Source organism: Esox lucius, chromosome 10 (assembly GCF_011004845.1).
Source record: "Esox lucius isolate fEsoLuc1 chromosome 10, fEsoLuc1.pri, whole genome shotgun sequence".
Taxonomy (NCBI): domain Eukaryota; kingdom Metazoa; phylum Chordata; class Actinopteri; order Esociformes; family Esocidae; genus Esox; species Esox lucius.
The window spans coordinates 29,461,561-29,474,604 of record NC_047578.1 but is presented as its reverse complement, the minus strand read 5'-3'; the positions used below and the strand labels follow the sequence as shown (position 1 = coordinate 29,474,604).

At 46.2% G+C, this 13,044-nt stretch overlaps 1 long non-coding RNA gene across 1 annotated transcript; it reads right to left on the bottom strand.

The window, feature by feature from the left end:
- Positions 1–8,287: 8,287 nt before the first annotated feature.
- On the bottom strand, positions 8,288–9,167 carry LOC105007095. The gene is made up of 3 exons (XR_827499.2): positions 8,831–9,167; positions 8,486–8,684; positions 8,288–8,366 (listed from the first exon to the last, which is right to left on the bottom strand). It is a non-coding gene; the product is annotated as an uncharacterized LOC105007095 (long non-coding RNA).
- Between the last annotated feature and the right edge of the window lie 3,877 nt (positions 9,168–13,044).

The window sequence follows — 13,044 nt, the reverse complement described above, 5'->3', positions numbered from 1 at the left end:
TATGTCCCAACTTTCAAGACTCTAGGTCACAAGGGGTGGGCGTGGTGACCTTCCAAATAGTGAAACTTAGGAGGTTTGTGACAGCGCCACCATGAGGCCGACATGCATATCACTGAACCAGATGTTGCGTCCCTTAGCTCTTTACTACATTAAACATTTGGGCACCTTTAAGCCATTTTATCTCACGGGAATTTGCAAAAAAAACAAATTTTTTTAATAATATTAAAGCTGCAAGCAGCATTTAGGAGGTTTCAGCATTGAAGCTACTACTAGCCAGAGTGCACATTTCTTTTCAACTTATATCCATAGTTGCAAGCAATATGACATTTATGGTTTTTCCTTTCCTATAGTGCCCCCATGTGGCAAACTTGAAACATCATTAACACAAAGTAAAATAACAACCCTGATCATGTGTACCAAATGTTATCTCACGGAGTGAAAAAGAACAACAGATTATGTGTTATGGCTATTATGGCGCCACTGTTCAACCAAACTGGCATGGCATGGCATCTTCTTCCGCTTATCCGGGGCCGGGTCGCGGGGGCAGCAGTCTAAGCAGGGATGCCCAGACTTCCCTCTCCCCAGACACTTCCTCTAGCTCTTCCGGGGGGACACCGAGGCGTTCCCAGGCCAGCCGGGAGACATAGTCCCTCCAGCGTGTCCTAGGTCTTCCCCGGGGTCTCCTCCCGGTGGGACGGGACCGGAACACCTTCCCAGGAAGGCGTTCCGGAGGCATCCGAAAAAGATGCCCAAGCCACCTCAGCTGACCCCTCTCGATGTGGAGGAGCAGTGGCTCTACTCTGAGCTCCTCCCGGGTGACCGAGCTTCTCACCCTATCTCTAAGGGATCGCCCAGCCACCCTGCGGAGAAAGCTCATTTCGGCCGCCTGTATCCGGGATCTTGTCCTTTCGGTCATGACCCAAAGCTCATGACCATAGGTGAGAGTAGGAACGTAGATTGACTGGTAAATCGAGAGCTTTGCCTTGCGGCTCAGCTCTTTCTTCACCACGACAGACCGATACATCGACTGCATTACTGCAGAAGCTGCACCGATCCGTCTGTCAATCTCCCGTTCCATCCTTCCCTCACTCGTGAACAAGACCCCTAGATACTTAAACTCCTCCACTTGAGGCAGGCACTCTCCACCAACCTGAAGTGGGCAAGCCACCCTTTTCCGACTGAGGACCATGGCCTCGGATTTGGAGGTACTGATTTTCATCCCCACCGCTTCACACTCGGCTGCAAACCGTCCCAGTGCATGCTGAAGGTCCTGGTTAGAAGGGGCCAACACGACAACATCATCTGCAAAGAGCAGAGACGAAATCGTGTGGTCCCCAAACCTGACACCCTCCGGCCCCTGGCTGCGCCTAGAAATTCTGTCCATAAAAATTACAAACAGAACCGGTGACAAAGGGCAGCCCTGCCGGAGTCCAACATGCACTGGGAACAAGTCTGACTTACTGCCGGCAATGCGGACCAAGCTCCTGCTTCGGTTGTATAGGGACCTGACAGCCCTTAGCAAAGGACCCAGGACCCCATATTCCCCAAGCACCCTCCACAAGATGCCGCGAGGGACACAGTCGAATGCCTTCTCCAAATCCACAAAACACATGTGGATTGGTTGGGCAAACTCCCATGAACCCTCCAACACCCCGTAGAGGGTATAGAGCTGGTCCAGTGTTCCACGGCCCGGACGAAAACCACACTGTTCCTCCTGAATCCGAGGTTCTACTATCGGCCGTATTCTCCTCTCCAGAACCCTGGCATAGACTTTCCCGGGGACGCTGAGAAGTGTGATCCCCCTATAGTTGGAACACACCCTCCGGTCCCCCTTCTTAAAAAGAGGGACCACCACCCCGCTCTGCCATCCCAGAGGCACTGTCCCCGACCGCCACGCGATGTTGCACAGGCGTGTCAACCAAGACAGCCCCACAACATCCAGAGACTTGAGGTACTCAGGGCGGATCTCATCCACCCCCGGTGCCTTGTCACCGAGGAGTTTCTTGACCACCTCTGTGACTTCAGCCCGGGTGATGGACGAGTCCACCTCTGAGCCCTCATCCTCTGCTTCCTCAATGGAAGACGTGACGGCGGGATTGAGGAGATCCTCGAAGTACTCCTTCCACCGCCCGACGACATCCCCAGTTGAGGTCAACAACTGCCCACCTCTACTGTAAACAGCGTTGGTAGGGCACTGTTTCCCTCTCCTGAGGCGCCGGATGGTTTGCCAGAATCTCTTCGAGGCCAGCCGATAGTCCTTCTCCATGGCCTCACCGAACTCCTCCCAGGCCCGAGTTTTTGCCTCCACAACCACCCGGGCTGCAGTCCGCTTGGCCTGTCGGTACCCGTCAGCTGCCTCTGGAGTCCCACAAGCCAACCAGGCCTGATAGGACTCCTTCTTCAGCTTGACAGCATCCCTTACTTCCGGTGTCCACCACCGGGTTCGGGGATTGCCGCCTCGACAGGCACCGGAGACCTTACGGCCACAGCTCCGAGCGGCCGCTTCGACAATGGCGGTGGAGAACATGGTCCACCCGGACTCAATATCTCCAGCCTCCCTCGGGATCCAGTCAAAGCTCTGCCGGAGGTGGGAGTTAAAGATCTCTCTGACAGGAGACTCGGCCAGACGTTCCCAGCAGACCCTTACAGTACGCTTGGGCCTGCCGAGTCTGTCCAGCTTCCTCCCCCGCCATCGGATCCAACTCACAACCAGGTGGTGATCAGTTGACAGCTCCGCCCCTCTCTTCACCCGAGTGTCCAAGACATACGGCCGCAGGTCAGATGAGACGACAACAAAGTCGATCATCGACCTGCGGCCTAGGGTGTCCTGGTGCCACGTGCACTGATGGACACCCTTATGCTTGAACATGGTGTTCGTTATGGACAAACTGTGACTAGCACAGAAGTCCAATAACTGAACACCACTCGGGTTCAGATCAGGGGGGCCGTTTCTCCCAATCACGCCCCTCCAGGTGTCACTGTCGTTGCCCACGTGGGCGTTGAAGTCCCCCAGTAGAACAATAGAGTCCCCAGTCGGAGCACTTTCCAGCACCCCTCCCAGAGACTCCAAGAAGGTCGGGTACTCTGCACTGCCGTTCGGCCCGTAGGCACAAACAACAGTGAGAGACCTATCCCCGACCCGTAGGTTCAGGGAAACGACCCTCTCGTTCACCGGGGTAAACTCCAACACATGGCGGCAGAGCTGGGGAGCTATGAGCAAACCCACACCAGCCCGCCGCCTCTCACCATGGGCAACTCCAGAGTGGTGAAGAGTCCATCCTCTCTCAAGGAGTGTGGTTCCAGAGCCCAAGCCGTGCGTAGAGGTGATCCCGACTACCTCTAATCGGAACCTCTCAACCTCACGCACTAACTCAGGCTCCTTCCCCGCCAGCGAGGTGACATTCCACGTCCCTAGAGCCAGTTTCCGTGTCCAGAGATCGGGTTGTCTAGGCCCCTGCCTTCGACTGCCGCCCGCTCCTCTTTGCACCGGCCCCTTATGGTCCCTCCTGTGGGTGGTGAGCCCACGGGAGGGCGGCCCCACGTCACCCGTTCGGGCTGAGCCCGGCCGGGCCCCATGGGGGAAGGCCCGGCCACCAGGCGCTCGCATTCGAGCCCCAACCCCGGGCCTGGCTCCGGGGTGGGGCCCCGGCTGCGCCATACCGGGCGACGTCACGGTACTCAAAATTGTATTCTTCATTAAGGGGTTCTTATACCTGTTGCTACATTTCGTTTTGCTGCTTCAGTCAGCCTTTTTCTTTCATTGTGTTTTTTGTGCTTGTGTTTGTTTGGTTTATTAAAGATTCAACACCGACTACTCCTGCCTGCACCTGGTTCCTTGCTCTCGCAACACCACCATTCACCATTCATTACACTCCAAAGCAAATGAGCACAAGCAAATAAAGAACAATAACATCAAAACATTTTATATTAGATGTTCTCTACATTAGCTTGTATAAGCTCTAACCATTTCTTGTGCTCCACATTATAATATTCTTTAATGTAAAGTTGTATTGAAAATATAATTTTGTTTCATTTATAATTTCCCCCACATAGTTCTTCCTTTGAAAATGTTGCCTACACAACACAAATTACAGATACACCACAGACATTCATTTTGAAGCCAACACATGAAAATCGGACGTCTTATTGCAGCTGACTAATCTCTAATGTAGAGTGTTACTGTTACTACCGACATTAAATGAATAATAGGCCTGCATAGCAGATTTACTTAGCCACCACCTACTCTCAGTATCCCGTCTTGTAGAATAGGATCCAACCTGTATGACTATTTCTCTTGACATGCATGTTGTTTTTCTGCAAGGCTTTGAATTCTTCTGGATACTTTAGTTGCTGGCTGAAGCAGATTAGCTCAGTTTCAGCTTGGGCCAAATCATTCACTGTAAGCGGCTTCTTATCCAATGTTACTTTATATTTCTGCATTTGCTGCTGGAGAAAAGCTTTCTGTTTGTCAGGGTAACTCTCAGACTGACTGATTGTAACTTGATATACCTTACTTTTACCACTCAGGTGAAACAACATTGATTAGTGTGTTCACTGCGTCAGTACTCTGTATTCATGAGATTGGCTGTGACCGATTTTCTGATCTCGATGTCATCCTCTGGAATTTGTCTCAGTTGATCTGGTCTTTTTGGCCATTCACTTTCTTCTTTCAACAGGGAACTTGGTCCCTGTATCCAGTTTTCACTCTTAATGAAATGTTCAGCTTTTAAACCTCTGCTTGCCTGATCTGCGGCGTTTACTGAGGTGTTGACATACCTCCACTGGTTTGGTTGTGTAGCCTCACGGATAATAGCAATTCTGTTGGCTAGAAAAGTCTTGATACGTGTGGTTTCATTCTCTATGTACTACAAAACCTTAGTGCTATCCGTCCAGAAGGTAGACATTTCAAGTGTAATGTGTAGCTCTTGCCTAATCATTTTGTCAACTTTGACTGCAACCACTGCTGCTGTCAACCCCATTCTGGGAATAGTGATCTGTTTCAGCGACGCTACTCTGGATTTTCCCATCAGAAAGGAACAATGCTTCTTGCCTTTTTTATTCATCAACAGGAGGTACAGTGGATATAAAAAGTATACACACTCCTGTTAAAATGCCAGGTTTTTGTGATGTAAAAGATTGAGACAAAGATAAATCATGTCAGAACTTTTTCCACTTTTAATGTGACCTATAATGTGAAAAATTCAATTGAAAAACAAACTGAAATCTTTGAGGGGGAAAAATGAAAAATAAAAACCATACAATAACCTGGTTGGATATGTGTGCACACCCTCTTATAACTGGGGATGTGGCTGTGTTCAGAATTAACCAATCACATTCAAACTCATGTTGACTAGAAGTCATTACACACCTGCTATCATTTAAAGTGACACTGATTAATCAAGTTCAGCTGTTCTAGTTGGATTTTCCTGACATTTTCTTAGTTGCATCTCAGAGCAAAAGCCATGGTTTGCAGAGAGCTTCCAAAGCATCAGAGGGATCTCATTGTTGAACAATATCAGTCAGGAGAAGGGTATAAAATAATTTCCAAAGCATTAGATATACCATGGAACACAGTGAAGACCGTCATCATCAAGTGGAGAAAATATGGCACAACAGAGACATTACCTAGAACTGGACATCCCTCCAAAATTGATGAAAAGATGAGAAGAATACTGGTCAGGGAGGTTTCCAAGAGGCCTACAGCAAGATTAAAGGAACTACAGGAATTTCTGGCAAGTACTGGCTGTGTGCTATATTTGAAAACAATCTCCCGTATTCTTCATATGAATGGGCTATGGGGTATAGGGTAGGGTGGCTGGGCCATTCCAAAAACCTACTGAATATTTCAATTTTTACAAAGTAAGTCGGATTCACATGCCCTTCGGCATACAGGTGTCTCATACATTCCTCCTTAGATCGATTTTTGAATTAAGAGATCTTGCAAGATGGCCAATAAAATGGCTGGTTACTGTATTATATATGTATGCAAAATATTAATGTCTGCATTGCTTTAGGGAACAATAACCTTTTTCAACACACGCTAATGCTAATAAATGCCTTTAAAACTCATCTTCTCCTGAACCGTACATCAGATTTACTCACCAGTAACTTTCCAGATGCTAAGCCATACTTCTGAACAGGGCTGTTAACGTAACTAGATTTTGTCAAAAGTTGACTGAACTATGACTTCACAAAGTTAGCCTTTTATGCTAACTCTAATGACCACTATAAAAATTACCTTAAAATCAACTGGTAATCCAATTGACCTCACTATTGGTATATAGGTGACACATATGTGCCTCCCTATAGAGTTGTAAGGAATAAGAGATATATTACAAGATGGCAGACAAAATGGCTGTCCAGTGTAAAAATTATGGATGCATACACTTCATGTGTGCAGTACATTATGGCACAATGAAAATACAGACAGCCGACCTGATTCCTCCACAAGGGGCAACAAGGCCACATCTTAATGTATTTTTTCCACATTTATGCCAATGCCACCCTGAAGATAACCCCTGACCTGACTGTCGGTGTACAGGTTTCTCATATGTGCCTCCCCATAGGGTTGTAAGGAATAAGAAATAAATTGCAAGATAGCGGAGCAATGACATCAGTAAAAAGGTGGTTAATGTAAATCCATTGGACAACAAAAGGTAGGTTTTGTCGATGGCCTTAGTGTTACTGTTGAGTCAGAAGTCTGTACAACCATACACATAGACACAAATGTCCTCTGCCAGACTATTTTCCTGTACTTCCCCTATTGTCCGACTTCCGTGCTGTCTATCTCAATGTACATTACACCAGCAGCACTTTTTTAGCCACCCACTCCATTGCCTCCAGAGCAAGACTGAATTTGGCCTATGTAAATTGCCTTATTTAAAAACAAATAGATATTGTGAAGTGGAACATGGCATTCGAGAATTACTCACTAGTGTACAAAGAATCCATATATATAGTGTCAAATCATGGGGGAAATTATAGGGTATAACTAAAAGCACTTTCTTAGTCACCCATGCCATTCGCCCCAGTGAATTTATACCTGAATTTGGCCTATACATATTGCCATATAACAATAAAACTAGACATTGTGAAGGGGAACATGGCATTTGAGAATGACTCAGTTAGGAATCAAGAATCCATATGAAGTGTTGATTCATGGAGGAGAATAGAAGGTACAGCCATCAGCAATTTTATAGCTCTCCACTGCACTGGCTACATTTCAACAAAAATGTAAGCCAAATACAGCTATGCAAATTGCCTTATAACAGAAAAACTAGACGTAGTGAAGTGGAACATGGCTTTTGAGAATTACTCACTAGGGTATAATGAATCAATATAAAGTGGCATTGTCAATTCATACTTAGTGTCTCAGTGTCTGACCTTGTCTGTCCTTTCCAGCTTATAACTGGTGACCTATTTCACTATCCTTGCCATATAGGAGAACCCCGTCCCATTGTTGCTTGCAATTATATTTAGGGTTTCAGGAGTTCACTGGTGAAAAAATGGGAGATGTTTAAACACATGTTTACTGACTGCCTTATTTATTCAGAATATGTTTCTGTCTTTGTCAGGACTCAAACCAGGGACTTTTGGATCTAGTCACTCTTCTGGCACTGGGAGTCCCGCCTCCAGAAGGAAGAGAGTGCTAGGAATAGTGCTCTAAAGTGTAACTCTTATTGATATGGTGAATTAAAGTTCAACTGAGTTTTAATAATGATTATGTTACATGATTGTGATAGAAGTATGTTTTTATTAGTGTAAAAGTCCCTGGTAGTGAAGTAGAGGCTCCTGAAATAATTTAAAGTGAATGCCCTTTTTTGTACTTCTACCAACACTTTTGCAATGAACTGCTAAACTGTAGAGAGATTACAAGCAAGTATCAAATTGCATTGTGTACACCTGTATACGTGACATGAATATAATAAATCCGACTTGATCCTGATTTTTTACATGCTTGGGTCTGTCTGTATGTTTTCATCATTGCCATTTTGACTGAATAACATATGGAATAAATAAGAGACAAAATGATAGAACAGCAAATAGGTAAAAATGCAGAAATATGTTTATTAAAGACCTCACACACACAAATCCACCACACAAGATTTTAAATTTATTCTTGAGGACACATAGAAACATACACACGAGTGCAGAACGGATTTAACAAACTTTAACAAAATAATTGGCTAATACACTATATAACAACTAAGTAAAGGATGACACATTAGATTATAATGAATCCTCCTCCTCCTCACAGTCCACCGCCAGGTCCTCCAGCAGCTGATCAGTCTACTCTGTGTCGGGGTCCACCCTCCGCAAAGGCTGCCCTGTCTGAAGGAGCAGATAGTCCATGCCTATCAGCTCTCCTAGAAGTAAGAGAAATACAATAAAATGCAAATTAGCATGCACAGAAAGACATGGAAGATATGAACAGAGAGTATTCCAAGAACAAAATCCTTATTTTGCTTGATATAGGGTAACTTACCAGTGTATTTTGTAGGGGGGCGGAAAGAGGACACATATTTCAGGCCAAACAACTTCATGCTGTTTTTGTTCACACACTGAACCACGTCCCCAGCGTAGCTCAGCAGTAAGGAGGGTTTGGTGGAGAGGGATGCAACAGCTCGGTCCTGATTCCACCTGTTCAGGCCTTCCAGGAGATACAGCTGGTTCTATGAAATAAACTGATGTGACTCTAGTAACAAACTTACATTGAGAAAGGTTTATTTACCACTTGCAGTCCTACTCTCAGGCTGAGACAGTGTGCGCGCGTGTGATGAGAATCAGTAATGTTTTGAGAATCAGTAATTTTTTTCCTGCTGCTTATCACCTTCTTGGTGGAGTCAATTTTTAAAATGGACCCAAATGTGGAGGTAATTCTGGCCTTGATGTGGTCCATACGCCTGATGATGTCCCATCCATAAATAGACAGTAGCCATCGGCTGGTGGGGACATCAAGAGGCTCTGGGGGCTCCTACAGGCCACTGGGAAGAGGCTGGGCTTGTCCACAAAAGCAGCACATTCCCCAAATTAGTCAGCTAGGCGGTCCAACCACTCCTCAATGTGGTTCTCTGTCAGCTGCTTGACCAGACGGGTTGGGCTGTTGCCAAGCGTTCGCTCTCTTAGCATACAGATGACCTGTATGTCACATGCATACCTTTATGAAAAAAACTAAGACTGTTTTCACGTATTTGTTCAAATGTTGTCAAAGACCTGCATACCAGAGTAAACATCATTATATCACACATAATTTAATTACGTGTCTCGGTGCTTCCAGACATCTTCACTGAATGGCATGATTTGATCACATCACCATAACAATAACATAATACAATCTAAACTAGGCAAAAATGTTAGGCTACAATAAAAAATGGTATGCTTGGAAAAGGACTCAAAATACAAGCAATTAAGCTAAATGAGAGGAATGATCCCCGGAATGATCAGGAAGGACAGGTAGCGCAACAGAGGCGAAAGCCGGCGGTGTTACCTGCCATTTGATCTCGTCATAGCAAGTGGGATGAAATGCCTCCACGGTTACGTCTATAACAACGAGTGAAATCTCAGGAAGCTCGGTAACCCGCGAGTGGCGGGAGAGAGAGGAAACCGGCATTTGCATACACAAACGTTTCCCTGACGGTGAGTGAATGTAAACACTCAACCTCCTGACTGGCGGGTAGCGGAATAGGAGACGCCTCTGAAACCGCTAGCCGGCGCTTACGTCTATTAGAGGTGGCGGGTAGATAGGGGAGAGAAGTTATACCTATAACTCCCCGAAAACACTCACTACCCTGAAAGTAGCTAACAGAACTCTTATCCTTACACTGCATAGGGAAAGGAATTGAGCGTGCACGAGCAAACACATTAGAAGACCTACCAGCTGCAGGGCGAGAATGAGGGAAAATACCCTCATTTGCGCCACTGCTTATATCCAACGGGGCCGGCATAGAGACAGAGAGAGCATTCACTGAGTCTCAGCTGCCCCGAGTAGCGGTCCTTGGTGGATGGTAGGGCGGGCTTCTTCCCGGACCAGCCCCAGGAAGGTAGGAAATGCGCGGCCAGCTCGGGTTCTAAAGGATGAGTGGCCGAGCTGATGGGAGCCAGCCTACCGTAGACCCTGGTGAAGGTGGCGTATGATTTGACAGGCGCCCTGGCAGAAGTTGGAGCAGACCAGGAACCCTCGGGGGGACAACAGGTGCCTTGTGATATGTGATTGAACAAAGGGAATGAGTTGTATTGACATAAGAAAGATAGGTAGCATCTTACCACACCCCTTTGCCTCCCTTAAATACTGACGGTTGTCCTGTGTTAATTTAGAGATTATTCATTGTTACTTTGTAACCTGTGTATTCTCTCCTTGCAAGAATAAACTGTTAATTGTGCATTTGAGTTTTCCTCTGTCTTACCTACAATTTTCGTAAATTGTTTGGAGTTTAGAAATTGACATCACAGGGGGCGGATGGAAAGAAGCAGGAAGGGAGCGGGTCCACCCGTGTTAGAGGAGTCCGGTCCCGCGTAGGAGCGTCCTCCTCAGACATCTCATCATCGTCGTCGCTGGAACTGAAAACGGCGGAGACGTCCACCTCCTGTTCGATGTAGCTCGCCCTCTCTACACGTGTAGAGAGGGACAAGGCAGTGGAGGAGCAAGCCGCAGGGTCTGAAAGACCCTCACGAGCGTGGGCCGGTCCCAGGCAGGAAACACACGAACGATGGGAGTCCTGGTCTGGAGACAGGTCGGCGCAATGGCAAGCGGCAGCGAAAAATTTCTTCATGATGAGCTAAAGAATGTCGACTGCAAAAATTCTCAGGCTGAAGTAGAGTAATCAGTAAGCACTCAGCAAGCGTTTGCTGAATAAAAAGGGAGGGTGTTCTCTGGGCTCACAGGTCATATATAGGGGCAAGCGTGCCCTGATTGGGTGACGCATCTTGCATAATGAGTTTTCAGTACGGCCGCGGCCAGGGTAAACCACTAGGTTTACCCAGAGCTCCACGACATATAACTAAACTGTAAAAGCTCCAAAACGTCCCACATGCTGGAACTTGGGTTGCTTGAGCAGATCTTTTTGATAGCTGTTATAATTTTTTAACTAAAGACCACAAATATTTAAATGAGCCACCAATGTATTTCAATGGGGAAAAAGTGTCCATAGTTTTCATTGGTAAAAAAGACATTCTAGACGCATCTCCTCCTACATTTTTTAAGCTATCAAGTCCAAACCAACGTCAAGATGTTCAGTCTGGCCCAACTTGAGTTGTTTGTATTCAGATTTTTGATACTATGTTTACTTTTGTAATAATAAACGTTAAAATATTGCATACATTAACATGGGTTTCAATGAGAACCTAGTCTAAAATTCTAGACACATCTAAATTTTTTAAGCTATCAAGTCCAAATGTCAGTCTGGCCGAACTCAAGTTGCTTGTATTCAGATTTTTTGATACTATATTTACTTTTGTAAAAATGTATATTCAAATCTTGTATAAATTAACATTTGAAAGAGAGCCAAAGTAATACAGAGATTTTAAATCAAAATGTTCATGCTTTAGGGCCAATCAACCTTTGACAACAACTTTAAAGGTTTGAGGCTATTCTAAATAAGAATGTTTATAAACAATTTACTGTAAAAATGTAAATCGTTAGGATATAACATGAAATCAACTTTGTTTCACAAGTTTAGCCTATGCCCAGTTCATATGATGGAAAATTTATTGATTTTACAAATGCTAATTAGCGTATTTACCGTTAATTATCTATTAGGCTGTATATTCTGAACCGTTTGAGCAACAGACACAAAACCAACTTTGTTTTACACGTTAAAGCTATCCCTACTGCAAATTAAGAAACGGTAATGGATTTTACATATGCTAATTTGCGTAATTACCGTTAAATTACTATTAGGCTGTATATTTTGAACTGGTCGAGCTACAGACACGAAACCAACTTTTTTACACCAGTTTCAGGAATCCCCACTGCATATTAAATTATCTATTTTTACATATGCTAATTAGTGTAATTAGCATGAAATAGCAATGACGCTGTATTTTATTTTACTGTTCGAGCAACAGACATGAAACAAACTCTGTTTCACACAATTGGCTTTCCCCACTGCAAATTATGAAATGGTCATTGATTTTACATATGCTAATTTGCTTCACCACTCTGGAGTTGCCCATGGTGAGAGGCGGCGGGCTGGTGTGGGTTTGCTTATAGCTCCCCAGCTCTGCCGCCATGTGTTGGAGTTTACCCCGGTGAACGAGAGGGTCGTTTCCCTGCGCCTACGGGTCGGGGATAGGTCTCTCACTGTTGTTTGTGCCTATGGGCCGAACGGCAGTGCAGAGTACCCGACCTTCTTGGAGTCTCTGGGAGGGGTGCTGGAAAGTGCTCCGACTGGGGACTCTATCGTTCTACTGGGGGACTTCAACGCCCACGTGGGCAACGACAGTGACACCTGGAGGGGCGTGATTGGGAGGAACGGCCCCCCTGATCTGAACCCGAGCGGTGTTCAGTTATTGGACTTCTGTGCTAGTCACAGTTTGTCCATAACGAACACCATGTTCAAGCATAAGGGTGTCCATCAGTGCACGTGGCACCAGGACACCCTAGGCCGCAGGTCGATGATCGACTTTGTTGTCGTTTCATCTGACCTGCGGCCACATGTCTTGGACACTCGGGTGAAGAGAGGGGCGGAGCTGTCAACTGATCACCACCTGGTTGTGAGTTGGATCCGATGGCGGGGGAGGAAGCTGGACAGACTCGGCAGGCCCAAGCGTACTGTAAGGGTCTGCTGGGAACGTCTGGCCGAGTCTCCTGTCAGAGAGATCTTTAACTCCCACCTCCGGCAGAGCTTTGACTGGATCCCGAGGGAGGCTGGAGATATTGAGTCCGGGTGGACCATGTTCTCCACCGCCATTGTCGAAGCGGCCGCTCGGAGCTGTGGCCGTAAGGTCTCCGGTGCCTGTCGAGGCGGCAATCCCCGAACCCGGTGGTGGACACCGGAAGTAAGGGATGCTGTCAAGCTGAAGAAGGAGTCCTATCAGGCCTGGTTG